This window comes from Heloderma suspectum, chromosome 7 (assembly GCF_057233095.1).
Source record: "Heloderma suspectum isolate Gila_16-S chromosome 7, 16-S_ref, whole genome shotgun sequence".
NCBI classification, from domain to species: Eukaryota; Metazoa; Chordata; class Lepidosauria; order Squamata; family Helodermatidae; genus Heloderma; species Heloderma suspectum.
The window spans coordinates 22,297,124-22,309,525 of record NC_139464.1 but is presented as its reverse complement, the minus strand read 5'-3'; the positions used below and the strand labels follow the sequence as shown (position 1 = coordinate 22,309,525).

Below are 12,402 nucleotides of genomic sequence, written 5' to 3'. Positions count from 1 at the left end.
CTTAGGCTGTTAATTGGCTGTACCGCTTTTCAGTTCTGTTGCAGAACTGAGATCCGAGCACTACACGAGGAGTATTTTCTTTGCTGCTTTTCAGCTACATAACCTCTAGGAGGCACTGTGGTACAGCAGAACAATGCAAATATACAAGAGGAATTCATGCTTTCTTTCACTTTCACAATTAAATGCTGTATTTTCCCTGCTCTAAAAAAAATAGCCAAAAGTGCCGGTTAGATGCAGAAGCAAAACTGGAGGATCACAACCTTGTCTAAAGAATCTGTAAACAACTGTGAATAGGTAACGATGAGCACATGATAAATGCCTTGTGTGGAAAACCCCTTAGAAATAAGAATCTGAATACAGATTAACCTTTAAAAATGTGGAGTTTAGTGAAGGTGGCCATTTATGCATTGCCAAAAAAAGAGGAAACGCATCACCCCCCAGGACAGATTTGCATAAAATTTGCATATCCCATTTATATCTCTAGATGCACATTTTGAAATAATTGCTATAATTTAAATAGAAATACATTTCACCTATAGTGGGAAGAAGATTGTGACCACATGACCTTCTGGCCTGCTCAGTTTGCTGCATTCCAGGAGTTAACCGTTGATGGGCAACTTCAAGGCCCCTGCTGCTCCCCCGTCTTAAGGTTCTTTATCTTTAAACCGGACTTGGCTGGACAGCCTTTCGAACAGAGGACTGTCCTCTGCAAAGTAGGACAGATGGCCACCCTAAATTTTATGTTCTGGTTCCTTCCTTACATACAGACACACACAAACAGGCTTCTTGTTCTGTCTTCCAGTTTAGCATACAACCGGGGACAGAACAGGCTATGATTAACGCAGTATTCTGAAATACTAGCCTAGATTAAGTAATGGATGCGGCACAATCATTACAACTAGCTTCAGAGTCCACAATCCTCCTGGCCCTGGAAATCAGATGATCCCAAAGAGCCAATTCCAGTACCAAAATATGCTGATAACTGGCCAGCCTTAGGAACTGAGGGCCTGACAGCTGCCTTCTTCTCCTCCAGCACTGGCTTGGCTCAGTGTCATGAGTCAGATCAAGCAATGTACCTTTGCACCCTCTTTTTGGCCTATAGCATGGGTTGATCTCTGTGTGCTGTTTTTGGGGGGCGGGGGAGATGGTGGATATGTTGTTTTGCCTCTTGGTAGGGGGTTAGATAAGATGGGTTTTGATGCTTTCTGAGCATATGATTCTGTGGGGATCTCTGAAAACCATTTAGTCATTATTCCTTAATGCATGGACAGTCCATTTCCCAGCATCGGCCAACCAGAGCTTCCATAGTTGATGTTTGTATTTATTTAGCATCAGCGTAAATATATCGTTTACATATATTATATTGTTTTACAGAGTAGGTAAAATATAGGTTCCTGTGCATAGGAGCGTAAATTTAGACAATAATGGGGGGGGGGGGACAGAAGGAGGGGAAGAAGAGAGCAGCAAAGGTAATGAAGCTATGTAGACAGAATGGTGGAGTTAAGGATAGCAACAAGGAACGTTTTTGAGAATGTGCCTCACACCTATCAGAAGCCCTTTGCCATGTTAAGTTGGAGTACATTTGTCTCTCAGAAAGGAAGTGGACCCTGGTTTTTCAGGGGATGAGTTGGTGTATTGGAAATATTTATATATTTATATGCTATCTTATCACAACAGAATTTCAGGTGGCTATCCTGTTCAGCACTCTGATAACATTTTTGCTATAGAGCCACTTTGAGTGGTCTGAGATAATTTTTGTTATACAGCAGAAGTGGGGAAAATTTCTCATCCTAAGGATTGAATTCCATTCTGGGAAAGGTTGGGGTGGGGGCATTCCATCTGTGGGAGCAGCCAAAGGCAAGGTACTGTGACCAGAGGCAGCATGGGGCGGGGGGGAGTGATTCTTCTTAGCAAAATGTGATTTTAAGCCTACTATAAGTAAAGCAGGATGAGGCTTCTGTATGGTTCCTCAGAAGTAAGCAGGATTTAATCATTCAGCAGCGCTTTCAAATAGCAGCCCAAATACCAAGCCTCTGCATGTCTAATCACAAGTAAGCATGAGCAGCATGCCTACTCACAAGTATGCAGGGCAGCCACTCCATGTCTACTCAGAAGTAAGCAATGTGTTCTCCTAAGAATACTGTAGTGTTGGAAACTGTAGATATTGACTAGGTTGTTGGTACTGTTTATTTCATTTATAAAGATAAAAAATTGAATAAAAAGTATTTTTTTAAAAAAGAAATAAACAGGACAAGTGTCTGCAGGTCAAGCCTCAGAAGTACGCAGGATTGAATCACTCAACGACTTCCTCCTTAGCCCCCCCTTTCCCCTTCAGGGAAAAGCTCTTATCTCCAATCAGCTGCTGATAGTAAATAAGAGCTTTTCCCTGTAGGGAGAAGGGCGGGGCCTGGGGGGAAAAAACAGGCCAAGTACAGGGGCCGTATCTGGCCTGTGAGCTGGAGGTTCCCCACCCCTATTATACAGTGACTCATAAATACAATAAATAACATGTGTATTGGCTCTCCCCAAACTCCTGCAGCCTGGAGCTGTCTACAGAAGGTGAACAAAGGGCATTGTTCCCAACCCCCATGGTGCCTTTGTCATTGACGGCTGGTTGCTCCACCCTGCCATTAGAGGTGATGGGAAGATTTGTCCTCCACTGCAAAGTTGTCTCTAAATGTATCACTTTAGGTTTTCCCCACAGGATTTGGTGAGCAGTCATTCACTCATATGGGAGAAGGTCAACAGAGGCTTTGTCTGTTCCTTGCCCCTGGATGACCTAAGCCATTAGGAATCAAGCCAGCTCACATAGCCCCCTAGTCCATTTATACAACCACATCCTAGACTGTTCGATCACACTAGTGTATGATGGAATGAACATACAAAACTACCTAATGTTGAGTTAGACCACTGGTCCATCTAGCCCAGGGGTGTACAACCTTTTCAGCCCTAAGGGCTGCATGCGATGATTTGTATGTGGATCTTTGGAGTAGAGGCTTTCTCTCCACCCTGCTCCCTCAGTGCTCTTGATACAGATTGCTTTTTCCTTGCTGCTAGCAGAGGCAAGAAAAGAATGATCTATATGAGGATCTCCAGGGGAGGGAGTGGAGTGGAGTGAAATTCCGCACTGGTGGTGGGGTCATGGGCACCTTGGGGGGCTGCATGAGGCCTCTGAGCAGCAGGTTGTGCATCCCTGACCTCACCCAATTGTCTCCTCTGACAGACAGAAGCTTTCCAGTGTCTCAGGCAGAGAGAGGTATTTTTCATCACTCGCTACCTGATCTTAATTGGAGATGTCAGAGATTGAAATGTGGGCCATCTTTGTGCAAAGCATGTCTTCTGCCACAAAGCGATGGCCCTTCCCCAAAGGAGTGGGGCATGAATTGTTTGGGACCTAGATGGCTGGCTGGCTGGCTGGATAGATAGATAGATAGATAGAGCCTTAATAAAATACTTAGAAAGTCACAATTCAACAGATCAGTTTTCTAAAAATTCTGTGAGTGAGAAATAACCAAGGAGCTTAGTTGCATTTTAAAAAATCTTTTAACAGTTGCATGTACAAATGAAAATGCTTTGTTCCCTACATTAAATGCTTTCAAAGTCTGCTAACTCATCTTTTGCACTCTCCCCTCCACTTTCCTTTCCCAGCAGATTCAAACTGATAAAGGAAATACTTTAAAAACATCTGGTATTCATTCCCCAAATACAGTGTCACTGTATTTTGTTTGTGGCAAATGCCTTGCTTTTAATTTTATCCCCCCTCACCCTCCATCCTCTTCAAAATGAATGCATCAGTAAATATGTGGACTGATTCTCTCCCCCATCCTAGTTTTCCAATATATTTCATTCCTTTTTTTAAGCCTCCATTTGTGTTCAACAAGAGAGCCTCTTTCTCCAAGATTAACATTTCTTATGATTGTTCCTGACAGAGGATTTACTTTCAGAGGCCCTGCTAAGGATAACCAAAAAAGGGCATGGAGCAAGACAGTTTTGGCAGCTTGTGCGAATTTTCGGAGGTTTTTAGGTCTTGGTTTTCTTATGAGTGGCTTCCTGAGCGTGCCTAGGGAATGACAGGCATGCCTTCAGGCTGGCTGACCCCACCTTGGGCTGCAGCCTGGCCATTGGCTGCTTATTAGAATAAATTGAGGACAATGCATACCACTGGCTGCCAATTTTAAACATAAGGGATATGTATTCACTTAGCACTGACTTTTGGGAGGGGCCAAGGAGTGAGTGTAGTTCCATGGACTAGGCTTCTGGGGTTTAGACTGTCTGGGAGCCTCTTTTGCTGTGCTCCTGCCTCAAGCCCTCAACAGACAGTTCTTCATTACCTATACCTGTCTGAAAACGGTTTCTGCTGCTGAGGTAAGGGCTTAATACATAACCATCCTAATCAGAAGGACAGTGGTGTGGCTTTAACCCTTTTTTTTGCATGTGCACTATGGAGAGCTTGCAGAGGAGTTTTCTTTCTTTTTTAAAAAGGGCAAGTGTAGAGGTATTGCTGAGCCAATTTCTAGTGATGTTAGTTTCACAATCTGTTGTTTCCTGGAGATAGGGTTTTACTTGCATAGAAAGACAATCTCATGTGCAGAATACTCTCTGTCTCTCTGTCTCTGTCTGTCTGTCTGTCTCTCTCATCTATCCATCTTTGTCTGTTGCTCATGGAGAGATAGTTAACTGTCCTATTAGATATGGCAATTGTCACCCTTGGTGTCACAAGAGTTGCCTATAGAACAATTAATACCTTCATGTTTTCCCTTTTAAAAGTGTGCATGTGTTTAATTTGGGAATGAAAGACTATGCAATTCAAAATTGTGTGTGTGTGTGTGTGTCTATGTGTCCTAGCCTTTTTGGGGTGGGGGGAGCCCAACCCCGGGGCTCCAAAAATGTAGCAGCAAGGGGAAGGCAAGTAACAGAGATCTGGCAAACCTCTGGTTAATGTTATGGATTGGATATGTTACTGAAACAGATGTCTCATCCCGGCTGTCTTTCATAAAAAGAAGCTTTGTTGACAGTAGACTCCATCCGTTTTTAGTTTTTAGCCTTCCACATGTAATGCTGCCTATTGCCAGGATGTTTCTTATGAGGGAGCCTTTCCGGTTAACAGAAGAAACTGTTCATGGGTGGGACTGGCAGATAATAAAGTTTGTGTGTGGGTGAGCCAGATTGTTGTTCCAGAACGATAGGAAGCAGACTTTTGATATTTAGAGCGTTCCTGACATGCTCAGGTGACTTTGCAAGTAGAAGGCAATGGTATCTTGCACAGCACAGAATTTGTCCAAGCCAGTAATGATGGGAGCAAAACAAAAGACCAGCAGCAGAAAAGTTTAATGGGGGAAAAGAATATCTTTCCCCAAACCCAAGGATAATGCAAGGAACATTTGCACATGTGGTGTTCAATTTATTTGTTGAGCAAAATGCTTTTTTGGGGCAGTTCTTCCTTTCTTGTTATTTGACTCTGCCTATCTCTTATTTTCATTCATTGTGGTTTCTTTTCTTCCTTGAAAAAGAACTATGTAGGGAAAACCTATCTTAAAAACAATAGGGACAAGCCAGCAGGAACTTTGCCTGAGCAAAATACCCTTCAAATGCAGAGCTTCCTGGCAGATTACTCAGGATGTGCTTTCTTTGTAGGACTGATGCACATATTAACATTTGTAGGGTGTATATACACCTAAAGGCGTAATGTGTGAATGAGATATGTTTGCCAACATTGTATCACTCAGGTACACTAATCACAGTGACAACTCTCTGTCAAGTGCACACTCTGTCACAAACCCAGGTTTGCTGCCATGTAACTCATGGAAAAGCCCTTAGATCAACTTCACACCTTACATTTTAGCTACACGGTTACAAATGTAATGTGTGAACGCATCAAGCACATGGATCATATGGGAACACTTGGGAGGGACCCTATGTTTGGTTGCATCTCTCTGCAAAGTGTACGCTCAGTGTTAAATCTGGGTTTGCCTTTTGTACAATGTGTGGAATTGCCCAAGAAACAATGGACGAGACTTAAGTATTCGTATAATAACAATGTAATAGATGGAGACTTGCAACCAGCAGCACGTCTGCTTTATAGGGACTGCCACAGTGTGCAGTCTATTAAGCAACGCTTTTCTTAAATTTTTATTCATTTCATTGGGGCTTAAAAGAGAGCAGTGTGGTCCAAAGTTCCTACCAACATAGTAAACAGTCACTCCCTACTTCTGGCAGTATGGTGGATTGGAACACATTAACACTGATACACTGTCTGTATACAGTTTAATTATGTACACACACAGTGCATATAGAATCATAGAATCACAGAATAGTAGGGTTGGACTTGGAAGGGGCCTATAAGACCATCGTGGCCAACCCCCTGCTCAATATGTAACTGCTCTGTACATAGGGACATTTTGGAAGCTGAAATGGCATCATTTAATATCCTCACTTCAGTTGATTTTGCACTGGATCCAATTTGCAAGGGAAGCTTGCTTCAGGAGATGGTTTCAAGAAGGGACTGACTTAATTATTTTAAAAAAACAACAACACTAGGAGGTGGGAGGAATAAAATGCTTGTGAAGTGTGGTCTTATACAAGCACAACAGCATTGTTTCCAGTGTTGGGGAAGCATTCTTCGGGTGGCTGTTATAAAAATGGTCTTGTTCCGCAAGAATTAAGGGCCAAAGTAGGTGTGATATGGGAGATGTTATCGGGATCCTGTGTGTGTTTAAGTTAATAGTAGCCACAAGAGAGGGGAGCTGATTTGGATCAGGGCCATGGTGCTGGGAGAGGAGGGTTTAACCTTTGTCCGCCTTGCATCTATTTTTTCAGATTTAAATCCCCTCCAAACTCTTTGCAGGTACCTGTATGTTTCTCCCCCATGTGGCAAATAGCAGCTTTGCGGGATGGGTGTCAGCAGTTGCCAGGACCAAAACTGGGACCCTTTGATTCTGTGTGCAGCTGCCCTGTCTGGTGAACCATCAGAACTGCAGCATGGAACATTTTGACAGTGAAATAATCTCAGGCGTTGGACTGGCCCCGCCCACCTCAGCTGGCCGTTGGGTCATCCTAGATAGGAAGAGCCATAAAGGGCTTCCATTAGAATTGGCACCTTGGTGCATCCCTTGTGCTTCAATTCCCTGGCTTGACTCCTGGTTTATCTCTGACAACCGCCCATGGCTTAGCCTCAACAAGTGGTGATTTTACTTAGAAAATGACATGGGGGAGGGGGACGGGCTCACCCCTTCTCGCCCAACACCGCAATCCCAATAGGAATTGCACTCCCTTTGCCCTTGTAGCTGCTATTAACTTCTTTTAGAAATAAGGAGATTCTGATCACAGGTTTGTTGGGCCATATCTAGTTGTGCCTTCGGTGTAAATCCATGCATGTTCGCTCCTGCTATTTCAAAGCATCAAGAAGTAAGGGTGTGTGTGAGAGAGAGTGCCGTGAGGTGTGCTGTACCCTTGGAAGCAGGAATGGTTTATCATAGGAGGATTCTGTGGGAGGACCAGTCCAGATTCTGTGGTGTGATTATACCAGTTGCTGCAGGGCTCCAGGGTCTTTCCCCCCTAGATCAGCTTGCACATCTGTGTATAGAGAATGTCCTGGCTACTTGTTTTAAGTTTTAGATTTTTATGAACTTTGAGATTGTTCTTGAGAGCAGAGATAAACTGGAGTGTGTTCTTTGCATGGTCCAGAAGATGTGGGCTGCTGTTCTCTTGAATGCTCTGAGATAGGTTAGGCAGGGTGATGTGCGACATCGTGCTTTGGGCAATGTGGCTTGGAGAATATCTTGATGTACTGCACCTCATTAATTTAATCATCTCTTCAAGGCAGTGTGGACTTGCCTTCGGTCTATATGTGGAGGCTGCCTAGGAGTCCTGTGTGTAGCTTTGTTCTTTCCCTAAGAAGTTCAGGATACAAATCAAACACCTTTAGAAATAAATGTTTTGGACAGGACTGACCGCTATATTCTTCTTCGACCATAACAGGATGGAAATGAATCAACTTTGTCGGTGTGTTTTGCAAACTAATAAGCACCAGTGTAGAGAATGTTATAACTGTTATAGAGAATGTTATAACTTCTCATATGAAGTTTCTGAGAAACCTGAATTGGGGGAAGACAAGAAGCTGGAGAATGGGTGAGTGGGGAAAGAAGAAGATTTATGTCTGCAGTACCTGTTTCAAACACACTCTGCAGTCATTTCTAAACTTGGAGACTTGCAAAAGGAAGACACAGTCCATCTGTCAAAACTGATAATTTTAAAAAAACTGATTGTGCAAATTGCATGTTTTGTGTTAATATACAGTGCATTTCACAAGTGCAGAAAGCACTTCTGGTATATTATCTCAGTGACCCTTTCAGCCACCCTGGCAACATTAGATTGTGAATAAAGCTAGAACAGGATCAGGCTGTTTATGTGAAAGAAAGTTAAATGATTCCGGTTGTTTTATAACAATTATATGTATGTATTTCATTATGTAGCTTGTTTGAAACACTTCAGAAGGGAAGAAACACACAGTTTAGAAATTATGATGTGGCCTCAGGAACCTCAACGTTTCATCCAGATCTCCGAATGCCTTTGTGTCAAATTTCAACATTGGACTAAAAAGTATATGGCAAACCAAGTTCTTTGAGGCAGGAATGGGCAACTTGTGGCCCCCCAAATGTTTTGGCCTACTACTCCCATGATCTTTCATTATTGGCCATGCTGGCTAGGGCTGATGGGAACTGCAGTCCTGTTTTGAGGGAAGTGATGGCTAAGAATGCTGGCTCTAGGCAAGCCTGGGCTCACCAAATGTTCTCTAAATAGGTCCCATTGCTATGAAGATGTTCATGTTTTGGCCTTCTGTCAGAAAGCTCAACTTCAAAGAGAAAATCCAGGAGGATGAGTGGTGAAAGTGCTTCGTTTCTATACTAAATGATGATGCAGAATCTCAAGCCTGAGGCCGCACCCTTTCACCTGGAAGTTTGTCTTTGTGATCCCTGAAAAGGAGTTTATGCTGAGAGACAAAGTCAGGCCCAGGCTTACCCAATGGACTTCATAGCTAAGTAAGGATTTGAACCCGTGTCTCCCATTATAACCCCAACAAACTACACCACACTGGGTCTCTTCCTAATGTTTTCATTTTTAACATTTTTCTCTTCAGCGTCCACCTGAACTGACAGTCCATTGGGTCCTTGTTAGTGATGTTGCCGATGTTCTTAATTACCTGGTTTAGAATATGAATTTGTCCAGTTCATAGTGCTTGGATATTATTTTTTATTTTATTTATTGCATTTACAGTATATCCCGCCTTTTTCCTCTTGCAAGGAACCCAAGGTGGCCCACAGTATCCTCCTCCTCTCCATTTTATCCTCACAACAACAACAACCCTGTGAGATAGGTTGTGCTGAGAGTCTGTGACTGCCCCAAAGTCACCCAGTGAACTTGCATGGCTGAGTGGGGACTAGAACCTGGATCTTCCAGCTCCTAGTCCAACACTCTCACCACTACATATATTTCGAATTGAGTGCAATTTCTCTGAAAGGTTCTTCTTGGGGTTGGAATGATAAAGAAGATATTTGACATGCACAATCAGTGAATTTTCCATTACCCCTAACAAATGTGTCTATTTTTCACCTGAATATTGGACATTGATCGCAGCTCTCAGACAGAGCTGTGCAAAGGCCCCTCAAAAATGTTTTTTAAGGCTCCAGTGAACTGTGCAGTCCTTATTGACACCAGACATGGATCACCAAGGCTCCCAAGTCTTGTGAGCAAGAAAAAGAGAACTTTCTTAGTCAGGCCAAGAGAAGTTCACCCAAGGCAGTTCTCGTTTATCTGGATTGTTGTCACAACCATTAGGGGCAGTAGCTTTGTTCAGAGCTTCTCCATATGTACAGTGAACTTGTGGAGGGTGGGGAAGCGAGGGCCACCTGACAGTCCCTCCAAAGCAATGTGAGCCCCTCTGGTCCCACCTGAACCTTTGCACATAGATCTGAAGGGCTGAAAAGGGCACCTACGTGTGTAGAACTCATGGAGGAGCTCCACATGATTTGAAACCTTGCATGATGGGAGTTCCCAATCAGGTGGAGCATCTATGCATGTGCAGTTCTACACATGCATGTGTCCCTTGTGAGACCTTTGGCTCTACAGTCAAAGTTCAGGTCAGCACTCAGCTTTCTTCCTCCATCCCACACCCCATCCTTTGTACTCAGGGAAAAGGTCTGAACAGAGCTTTGGCTATCATTAAAATAACGAAAGCTGTGATTTTCTGGGTTCTGACTGCTGAGTCTAGTACCAAATCCTACACTTCTGAAGAATGCACAGCCCTCCTGAGGTCCATTGGTTTCAATGGGATTTTACCACATTGGATTTCAAATTGGTGGTAGGTTCCCCCCCGCCCCTCCGCCAAGCAATGTGAATGTGAAGAGGATTTGCCTATGGACACTCGAGGAATTCAATCTCTGCAAATTCTTATACAACATGTCCAGATCCAGACCTCTATGGATCTGGACTCACGTGTAGCTCAGAACTTTGATATCCAGCAGATTTCCCACATCTCTGAATTTTGCAGTGTAGTTCTTGACCATTTAAATGTATCATTACTTGGACTACTTGGAATCAGCAGCAGTTCCCAAGCAGCAAGGATGACACATGTTCGCACGACACACTGGCACTTTTCACAGGGCCTTGGTGAAGGGGAAACAGCATGCACAACTGGCAAGGCTCTATCCAAAATGTCAAAGGGAGTGTGGTCAGACAGTTATCACCAAGGTTTCCAAGTGGATGCAGAGAAGAACCGAAGGAGAAAAAGCTGGGTAGCTGAGTATGACCCTTTCCTTTGATCTGAGGCTGATGCTACCTGCTTGACCCATCAACTTCGCCTCCAGACAGTGGAAACCTTAAGTCTGCAAAGAAACGACAGCTCGTATCAATTAATGTTGGGATAAATTTGTCCTCTTCCATGCAAGATGGTGGCTTAAACAAACAAAAACATGCACACACATAACATACCTGAAACCTTGGCAGCAGGCTTAATTTTGGAAGATGGATTTATGCTTTGGAGAAGAAATTTGCTGAACTTGTGCGATTAACGTATCGATGAGACCAGTCTTTGTGATCTCAGCAGCTGGAGCTTGGATAGGCTGCAGTGGGAAAGTAACCTACTTGGAGAGGATTTTACTCAGTGGAAACTTTCATTACATATTTCTATGCTCTGCTCATGCAGATAATAAATAAAGAGAGGGTCCTCTGAGAGATGCAGCAGAGGGTGTAAAAACAATAAGTGATCCGCCCATTCACACATTCATTGGTTGGATGTCCTTAAATGGGGGGGGGGGAGTCTGATTGGTTGAACTTCTGTGACTCAGTTTCCAATGTATCTGTGTTAGAACAGCACGCTTAGCCATAAATACATTTTAACTTGGAGCTACCCAGAGGGGGGAAATACTTATACGCACGCATGCACGCACACACATAAATAGCCTGGCAAGTTACAGCAAAACCCAAAACAATGCTGGGAATATTATCTTTAACACTCTGGTAACTCAAACATGTCAAGAACTTTATATTTTTGAAAGTATAAAGAATGTGGAGACAGGAACAACAGATTTATGAGGCAAACCTTTTTTGCACCAGCTAATCCATAGGGAGATATGATAAGCACAGCCATAAAATGCATTTGTAAATAAACAATTCCACAACTGTCCTGGGATTTTGGAGGGGGGTTGGAAATGGGCCCTCTCCCTTAAGAACATAATTTCTGGGTCAGATGCATGACCCATCTAGTTTAGTGGTCTATCTTTGAGAGTGGCTGTTGCTGCTTGATTTTACAAGGAAACTACTCAAGAGCTCAGAGTAGGAAGTTATTAAGCCAAAAGTTTACATGGGTTTTGAGGAGGGAGTTCCAGGTATGTGTCTGGGAACAGTAAAGAGGAATGAGCAGTATTCTTAAAGTGAACAAGAGACTTTGGCAAGGTTACAACAGGAAATAGGAAAACACAATAAGAGGGAGCAAGAGAGAGAGAGAGATGGTAGGACAAGACGATGTACAATTTTAAATGACAAGAGTTTGGATTGGATGGGATTTGAAGAGGGTCATCATATGGTGCAATCAATAAGAGATGTGAATGGTCGATTTAAAAACAAATTAAATTCCCAGACAACATATATTTAAAATATTCACCCTATCCAGACTTCCCATTTTTTAGTGAATTTGTTTGGAAAATGCTTACCAATTTTTGGCGAAGCTCAATGCCCCCCTTGATTTGGAACGTCTCTGGGTTTTTGAGTAGTACACCTGTTCTGGAATTGAGATGTTCGATGTGAACCACCTGCCAGTTTCACGTGGCCCACCAAGCAGGACATGCTAATGCTCAGGTATGAATAATCTGTCTTGGCAATGGTCCAGTAAACCTGGAGGCACCTTCA

At 43.2% G+C, this 12,402-nt stretch overlaps 1 protein-coding gene across 5 annotated transcripts in view; it reads left to right on the top strand.

The window, feature by feature from the left end:
* The first annotated feature begins 4,250 nt into the window (after positions 1 to 4,250).
* Positions 4,251 to 12,402, top strand: part of CALD1 (caldesmon 1) — a 283,959-nt gene continuing 275,807 nt past the window's right edge. For all 5 annotated transcript variants that reach the window (XM_084809247.1, XM_084809244.1, XM_084809245.1 and 2 more), the window contains exon 1: positions 4,251 to 4,365. The gene's annotated coding sequence lies outside the window, so the exon portion shown is untranslated. The remainder of the gene's footprint in view (positions 4,366 to 12,402) is intronic.